This window comes from Marmota marmota, unplaced genomic scaffold (assembly GCF_001458135.2).
Source record: "Marmota marmota marmota unplaced genomic scaffold, marMar, whole genome shotgun sequence".
NCBI lineage: Eukaryota > Metazoa > Chordata > Mammalia > Rodentia > Sciuridae > Marmota > Marmota marmota.
This window is the reverse complement of record NW_026000174.1, coordinates 67,636,221-67,644,251: the sequence shown is the minus strand read 5'-3', so window position 1 is coordinate 67,644,251 and position 8,031 is coordinate 67,636,221. Positions and strand designations below refer to the sequence as shown.

The window sequence follows — 8,031 nt, the reverse complement described above, 5'->3', positions numbered from 1 at the left end:
GATGCTAGCTTGGCCAAGTCTGTTATATTCACCTGAAAAAGTCTTAGCAGAGAATTTTTGCAATCCCACCCAGCAGTCCTCTCCACTGCTAAAGCCTATCTTCTTAAGCTGACAAGTCATGTTCCCACCCAATATTACATTCTTGACATTTCTCTATGTACTGGTTTAAGTTGGTTTTAGTCACTGGATAAGTGTATATACATAAAAACCAGCTATTTCTGTGGTTTTAATATTCTGTTAAAAATTTATAGATTAGCGGCCTCTTCTAAAGTAGTGCAACCCACCAGACCTCAGCACCATGGTTACCTTGAAACCGATTATGCAGCATGCCAAGGATCCAAGCTACTGGCTGCATCGAGGTGAGAGGTGAAGGGTCTGTGCTAGGCCAAAGGCAGGGGGTGGCGATGTGGCAGAGAAGTCACTTGTGGGGAGACCTTGCTTTAAACAGGTTCTGGAAAAGCTAGGGAAAACTGGTTGCCCGCTTTCCCCCTTTCCCTCCCCTCAAACACCACTGAGATCTGGGCTTTTTCATAAGCTGCTATAAAAACAGCTATTCAAATATTAAGGTAAGCCCAGGAGCATTCTTCTGGATGCTGCACGCCAAAAGGTGTTGAGGCAAGTCCTCATTGCTAATAAAAATTAGGTTGAGGCCGAAACCACTCTTGACCTTAGTATAATAGCGCTTTGTTGTCTCTTGCCACAGGAAGGCTCCAGTTGTCCTACTTTAAGCCTTCGATGCCTTAGTGAGGGGTACCTGAAAAATCTTAAAAAAGGCTTAGCGCCCACCTCACCCCTCCACCCCCAAGGCCAACACACAACTTGATCACATGCTACTGACTCCAGCATAAAGCTGAAGTCTGTTCAACACTGAGTCATTTACCCATAACTGATCTTTGTATGTAAAAATAGAAAAAGCTTATTCACCTGTTGTCCTCAATTTGTCCACTGGTGAAATCAACTGGAAGTTCCTTTTATAGTCTGAAGAATACCATCTGAAAGACTAGTAGTTCCCAATCCCCACATTTAAAATGAAATATTTGATTTGTTTATTTAAAGTAAATAGGCTATTTTTTCCTTACTGAGTCTGGCTTCTCTGGCCCTTCGCATACGTATGTCTGCTGTTCTCAATGTTCCTGTATGTAAGAATTAAGACCAAGGGGAGGGGGAGAGAAACCCACACAAAGACAATGCACTGACGACTACTGAACTGTTCAAAACATTTCCACTTGCCAGTAAAATTTCTTGAAGAGTTGCTTGTTTGAATTTATTCTTGTCACTGATTTTTAAGGTGGAATCTGAAAAAGACTAAAGGCTTCAGTGTCCCCCCACCCCCCTACCAGAAAGAACAAAAAGCATTTTACCTAAAGCAGCACAGCAAAAGGTACTTGGCTTCAATCACAAACATGGATTACTTAAAGCTGCAGAAATTTCCTCAACACTCAGCCTTTTTTATCACTCATGGATTTTCCTTCAACAATCACTACTCCAAGCATTGGGGAAACACAACTTTTTAATCATACTCCAGTCGTTTCACAATGCATTCTAATAGCAGCAGATCAGAACAGTACTGCATTATTACTTGCCAAAAGAATAGACAGACCTGAGGTCAAGACAACTGCATTTTCTCTGTAGTCTGTAAAAAAAGAAGCTAAAACAAGTAAGCCCCATCCCCTCCTCCCTTCCCTCCAAATTCCAGGAAAATTTGAGTATACTGATACACTCACTGCAAGGTCTCACACTCACTAGCAGAAGGCAGAGCCAAGCACTCATATGCAAGTCAAAATCCTGAACAGCTTCATGAAGGATGAAATGAAGCCTCTGCAAAGGAAAATTCTTAAAAAACCCACATGCCCCCAATGCCTAGCTGAATTGTGTAAAACATTTGCCAACAATTGATGAGATGATTATAAGCATTTAAAGTTAACATGCAAACTATGGAAATGTGGAAAAATCATCTTATTCTAGTTTAATCACTGTCAACTTATAGACCCCTGGCTATCTGGAAACAAAATGTGTAGTTACCTTTTATTCTGATCTGTATCTCCCACCTGTCTAAAAGGTATTTATTCCTTATTTAAGGGTCTCTATTGTCATGTGCCTGGAATTATTAATTAAATGCTCATCATTTTATGAAGAATAAAATTGGTCTTTCCTGCCTTAAAGTTAAAATTCGGTCTTCCGCTCAATTCTGATCTTGTCCATTAAAGTGTTCGAAGACAAAGTTTCTGAAAGATTAGAGAAGAATACCCCCCAAGATTGCCCCAACACTAACTACAGACAAACAATATTTTATTTAAATAAGGAGACAGCTTTCTAAAAGCATACATTCTCTAATAAAATATTTTATTAATTTATACGATTTAATGGTTTTAGGCACGATATACATTGTAAGGTAACATGAAAATTTTATCAAAATTAACATAGCTGACTCTTTTAACAGTATATTATGCTATCCCTTTTAGGGTTTTATAGATTCAATGTTAAAAATATTTCCTTTGTTTTATTAAGCATTATGACTAAGGCACTGGTCACTTAAGAGGCTTTTAAGGAATTATGGTGCAAATGCCTCTGAGTGAGGTATACCATCCCATCATGGAAGCCCACAGGCACAAGGCACAATTTAAAAAGGCTAGATGGGGAAATGTCTCACAATCCTGATATCCCCCCTAAGGAAGGGGTCAGGAAAGAGTGCCAGGTTCAACACCTTCTTATAAATAAGCACTTATCCCTAACCATGCAATACTGCAGACGCAAGTTAAACTTATCTGTGAACAGCTGCCTGCTGTTTTCTGCTCCCAGATGAAATGAAGCAACTCTTCTGATAACGGAAGAGAAACCTGTCTGAGGCAAACGAAAGATTGGCACACAGCACAGCCTCCTTTCATATCCACTTGATCCCAACTCAATTATTTCAGCTTCTTTTACTTCAGGAACAATGTAGTATAATCATTTTCATTTCTTTCCATTTTATTCTGCTTTTGTAAAAGCAGTGTTTTGAGATGGACATTTGATCTTCATGTTTCTCATCAATTCTTTTGAGAACATAGCTCAATAAGCCATAATTTTTAAATGGTAGATTCCATAAAACTTTAAATTTTGGTAGCTCTCTTTTTTATATGCAGACAATATTTTCATCAGTAGTAAGATCTCAGGGTTATGCTTATTCCCCAATGGAGGTATGACATAATCTTTTCTGCCTTTACTTATCATTCACCAAGGAGCTGTTCCCTCTGCATCTAGGCCATCATACTGCCAGGCTTGTTATGACTCAGTGGATGTTATCTGAAAAAAGTCTACAGAAAAAAAAGGTTTCCCCTCCCTCAAATGCCCACCCTCTAAGAGACATTTAAGTATCACAATTCTTAATAAGTTATGATTTACAAATAGTTACAAGTTTAAGATACAATTCACAAAATTTCATACCTTTACATCTTGTTTTGCCAAAGGAAAAATTTTTCCTACACTAGAAAAACTTGCTCACACAACTGAAAACAGGATCTTACTTGATAATATAAAAGCTACCATCAGAAGAAATCCCTTCAGGATCATTAAGCCACTTCCTTTGCTCTGAAGTTCCTATAGTAGTATTAAGTTACATTAAATCACCTGAAAAAAATTCCAAAAGAGAACCACACACTACCATCTATATCCAAAATTAAGCTTTAAAAATTCCCCAAGACTGTTGCTATTCAATGTCATTCCAATAAGCTAGACCAACCCCCAATCCAACACTTCCCCAAGACCTACACAGGGGAACAGATACCATACCATGATTTACTATCCTTGCCGAAATTAATAATGCACTGGTACACCCAGTGAAATCTTCCCAGGATGCCCAATTCCAAAATTGGTGGAAAAAAAACTAAATGATTGGGAGTTACTTGCCAACTTGGAAGTAGAGTTCTTTAGTTTTCCATCCTAAGTATTTAAAGTTCTCTTGCATGAATTATCTGAAATCATAAACTAAACAATTACCTAACCCCCCCACCCCAACCACAATAGACCACTGCCAACTAATTGCCAAAAATTTCCCCTCCCCTTTAATGAGTATTTTAAATTACTTTGGAAACTTAACTTCAACATTTGGCCTAGTCAAGCGCTTCTGAAGTTCTCCTGAGTTGACTGATTATGAACCAAAGCTGCACTGTGCTGTACTTTTCAGCTTCAATTGGGAAAACTCTTCCAAGGATAAAAGCTGCTCCAATCCCTGAAGGTGTTCGTGCCAACAGCATAGCAGTACATGCCTTCTCTAACCAGTTTGCCAATAGTACTATAGCATCTGTGGAAAATCTTAGAAAGAAAACATTTGCTCCCCCACCCCCTCTCTTCCCTGTTAAAGACCATCCCCAAATACTTTCAGTAATAACAAGTTTAAGGGGTTAAAACACTTTAGAAGTCTGATTAAGGGGGGAAAGAAAGAGTTAACTACCAGCCATTTCTCCAAAGGACAGCTCCTCCAAAGTGAGAGCTACTCGTGGATCTAGTTTCTAGAAATTGTAAACCTGTGGTGTTCTGATTATCCTGATACTGGATTTTCTTTTTCTGTTACCTGGAGTCATTTGCCTTTAGGAGTCTAGAAAGACCTAAGGGGAAAAAAACTCAAACACATTTCGCCATCCCCACCACAAAAAAGAAAAACTTCCCCCCCAATTAACACCCAGACTCATTTACAAAACTAATTCAGGGTGAGGAAAAAGAAAATAAGTCATCTATTCACCAAATACTTCATTGCCAACTAAAAACATAAGCTGCTTGAAGTTGTATGTTCTGTAAAATTCACTTTTCCTTCACACTGGTGGAAAAAAAAAACTTGCCATCTACCATTTCTGGAGGCCTTGGCAGTCTGCCCTCAAAAGCTTCAGACAAAGATGAGAACATAAGCCTGAAAAAGAAAAACCTACAACACCCGGAAATAGGCCTATATGCATACACACACCCCCACGAAAATCCCTCTCCAGAGGTACAACTCCCCCATTATCATTAGGAAACAAGTAAATAAAGTTACCACGCTCAAGTTACAATATAAACGACATCGCCAACCGACCGCCCGGACTTTTACCACACCACTCGCTCTCCCCGGAGCCTCGCAAACTGCCATGCTGGTCTAGGGTCGGCTAGCTACTCTCCACAATGCATGCTCGCCTCCTCCACGGTAGTTGACAAGCCAAAGATGCCAGCTAGCTTCAGCACCAAATCGCACTGGCTGCTCCTTCCTCGAATGCCTTCCTAGCTTCACCACAAATCGTTAGGGCTCCTTCCTTCTTCCTAGCTTCCTTCACCAAACCGCACCGGTTCCTGGACTCCTTCCTATCTTCACCACGAACTGCTGCTTGCTCCTCAGTCCTAGCTTCAAACACTGGCTCCTGGAATCCTGTCTTCCTAGGTTCACTGCATCCACTTCTGTGTAGCACCTGGGTCAGCTGCCAATTAACGCTAGTCCTCATAATTTTACAAATCATCTTAGCTCAAAGTCCAATGCAAACACATTATTCTTGATCTTGAAATACTTGAGTAATCAAAGTCCTTTATATTTTTCAAAGCAAACTAAACTACTGGATCTAAAGCCTTTTAAATTCAAGTCTTCCAAAAGCATTCTGCCTTAGTTTTTAGAATTACTTTAGTCCTTTTAATTTTTTGATGTGGTTTTAAACCAATTTCCTTCTAGTTTAACGTTTTCTATATTGGCTCGTCTACAAATTTGAACACCCTCATCTGAGACTTCTAATTTCTGCACCACCAGAAATTAAAGTTGATGGGCTTTTTGAAAAAATTACTAATAATTTCCTTGTTCTTCTATTTTATCCAATATTCGACTTCAAACTTCTCTTCTACCTTTTTCTATCTTGAATGTCTGTATCCAACAGATGTCTTAGCTTCTTGCATTTTCTATCTGAAATACCTTTACTTGACATTTTCAACCATTTTCTATCTTGTTTCTATCTTCTAGTTTTCTTCTAAGGTTTGTACATTCACCCTTAGTTGCTTTTTTCCTCCTAGTTTTCTTTTGCTTCCTATTTTGTGGGTTTAAAATTGTCTTCCTACATCTTCTCTATCTCTTCTTCACCTTCCTGTACTTCTGTCTTCAAAGTTTTCCACTTCAAATTTCTAATCTTCTTTCTCCAAATTGCTTTTAACCTATTATCTTCCCATTTTCATGGGTTTTTTTTTAAGTAATGCTTTTAAGATTAACTAGGCTTCGAATGATGCAATCTTTCCTCCGCCATGAAGGCATCTTAACCACCTTCAATTTAACCTTTTAAAGCCTTCCAATTATCACCTATACTATACTTTTAAATGACTTTTCACCACCTACAGCTTCACTCTTTTAAACGAGGCTTAGATTCTGTTTAAATCGCTTTAATGTTAGTTTACACGGCTGCACTTCAACTAAAGGCTTTTATTAAGGACTCTGCAATCCTCTAGACAACTTCTTTCAAATCCTTTTTTTACTCTATTAAGAAGCTTCGCCTCAATCTGCCATGTACAAACACTTTTCTTCTTTCTTCCTTTCTCAAGCTTTTAAAGCCTAGTTTCCTCAAAATCTTTTTAAAATGGCATTAAAATTACTTTAAGAACTTAACGCTAAGCATTATTTTAGAAAGCTATTCCCTATTATTTCTGATAAAATTATCCTAGTCACTATCTTTTCCTTTTAGATAGAAAAACTTATCTGTCGCTTCCTCAAGCTGTGCTGCCACCTCCTGTGCTCTCTCTGAGCTCGCTGCCTGAATGCCTGCCGCAAAGGCAGGGAGAGGCGTATTTATAGGCCACTGACAACTCACACAGCCGGAACCAAGTAGCCCTCCGCCACCTTTGTGAGGGAAGGAAAAATAGTTCCTCTGCAGGACTAAAAATAGACTCTGACTTCTAAACTTTCTGGATTTTTCTTTACAATGTATGGAACTTGAATGAAAACTAATACCCAGAAATACTTAAGAACCACTTGCAAGTAGATTTAAGCTTACAATTTAGGCTAATTAAAGAAATGACTATTACATTTAAGTCCTTTATCCAGAAGTTCACAGAAACTATTCCTTGGGACGTCTAAAATTAGCTCTCAAAACCACCTTTCGTGTTTTCTCGGTACCGTAGGTAGTTTACAGTCCTTTGGAGGAAGGTCGGATTGGGTTTGAAATGGCTTAATCTCCATTTTGTAACTGGGCGTTAGCAAGGAACCGGCAGGAACAAAATGGTTTCTCCCGGAGCCAAACCCTGCGCCTCGGCGCTCAGCGGACAGCACACGGTTTGACTCATTCGAGAAGCCCCCGGGTTATTTGGGAGTCACGGCATGAAAACACCCACTTGTAGGGACTGTCCCGGGCGGAGGCCTGGGAGGGCTCTGTCCCCGTCAACGCTGCCGGACCCCTGCACCTTCCTCCCTAAGCCTGCTTCCCGGCCCCCTTCAGTCGTCCTAAGCCTCCAGCCTCACAATGACCCACAGCCACATCGCCACCTTTTCAAAGTCCCCCCGCAGAAGGAGCCGGCCTTGCCTCCAGGGAAAGCAGTTCCGGGACCCCCATTGCTTACAAACCCCTGCTCCTGCGTTGGCGCCGGGGGTGGCTCCACGGATTCTGTATCATCCCCTACTTCACTCTGATCGTGCCTTATGCGGGGGAGGGGCGGACAGCAAAAGGAAAGGATTTTTGTAAACCCCAAAGCTTTTTATTGCGGTTTGAGAACTTTTATTTAAACAGAACTCTCCCTGGAGCTGCTTCAGGGGCTCTTGGAGAGATCTCGGCACCCGTGCAGCTCCCCAACACGAGTTTGCACCCAATTGCGGCGGCGGGGCCCTCCGTTTCCTGAGTCCTCGGCCTCAGAGGAGGGGGAGGGGAGCGCCCGGAAGCCCAGAGCCAGCTGCGGCCCCTTCCGCAGGGGACAAAGGCCGGGGGAGGGGCTGCAGGCGCGCCGCGCAAGGATACGAGGTCCGTGAGACGCCCTCCCTTTGTGAGGCGCCGGCTCGCGGGCGGACGCTGCCTGTTCTAACCGGCTCCAGCCGGTCCTGGCCGCGAGCTGCGGCGGTTGACGCAGCGC

At 41.4% G+C, this 8,031-nt stretch overlaps 1 long non-coding RNA gene across 1 annotated transcript in view; it reads left to right on the top strand.

The window, feature by feature from the left end:
- The first annotated feature begins 2,690 nt into the window (after positions 1-2,690).
- LOC125612157 overlaps positions 2,691-8,031 on the top strand; it is a 24,043-nt gene continuing 18,702 nt past the window's right edge. The window contains exon 1 of the long non-coding RNA XR_007342500.1: positions 2,691-2,839. This is a non-coding gene — a long non-coding RNA (uncharacterized LOC125612157). The remainder of the gene's footprint in view (positions 2,840-8,031) is intronic.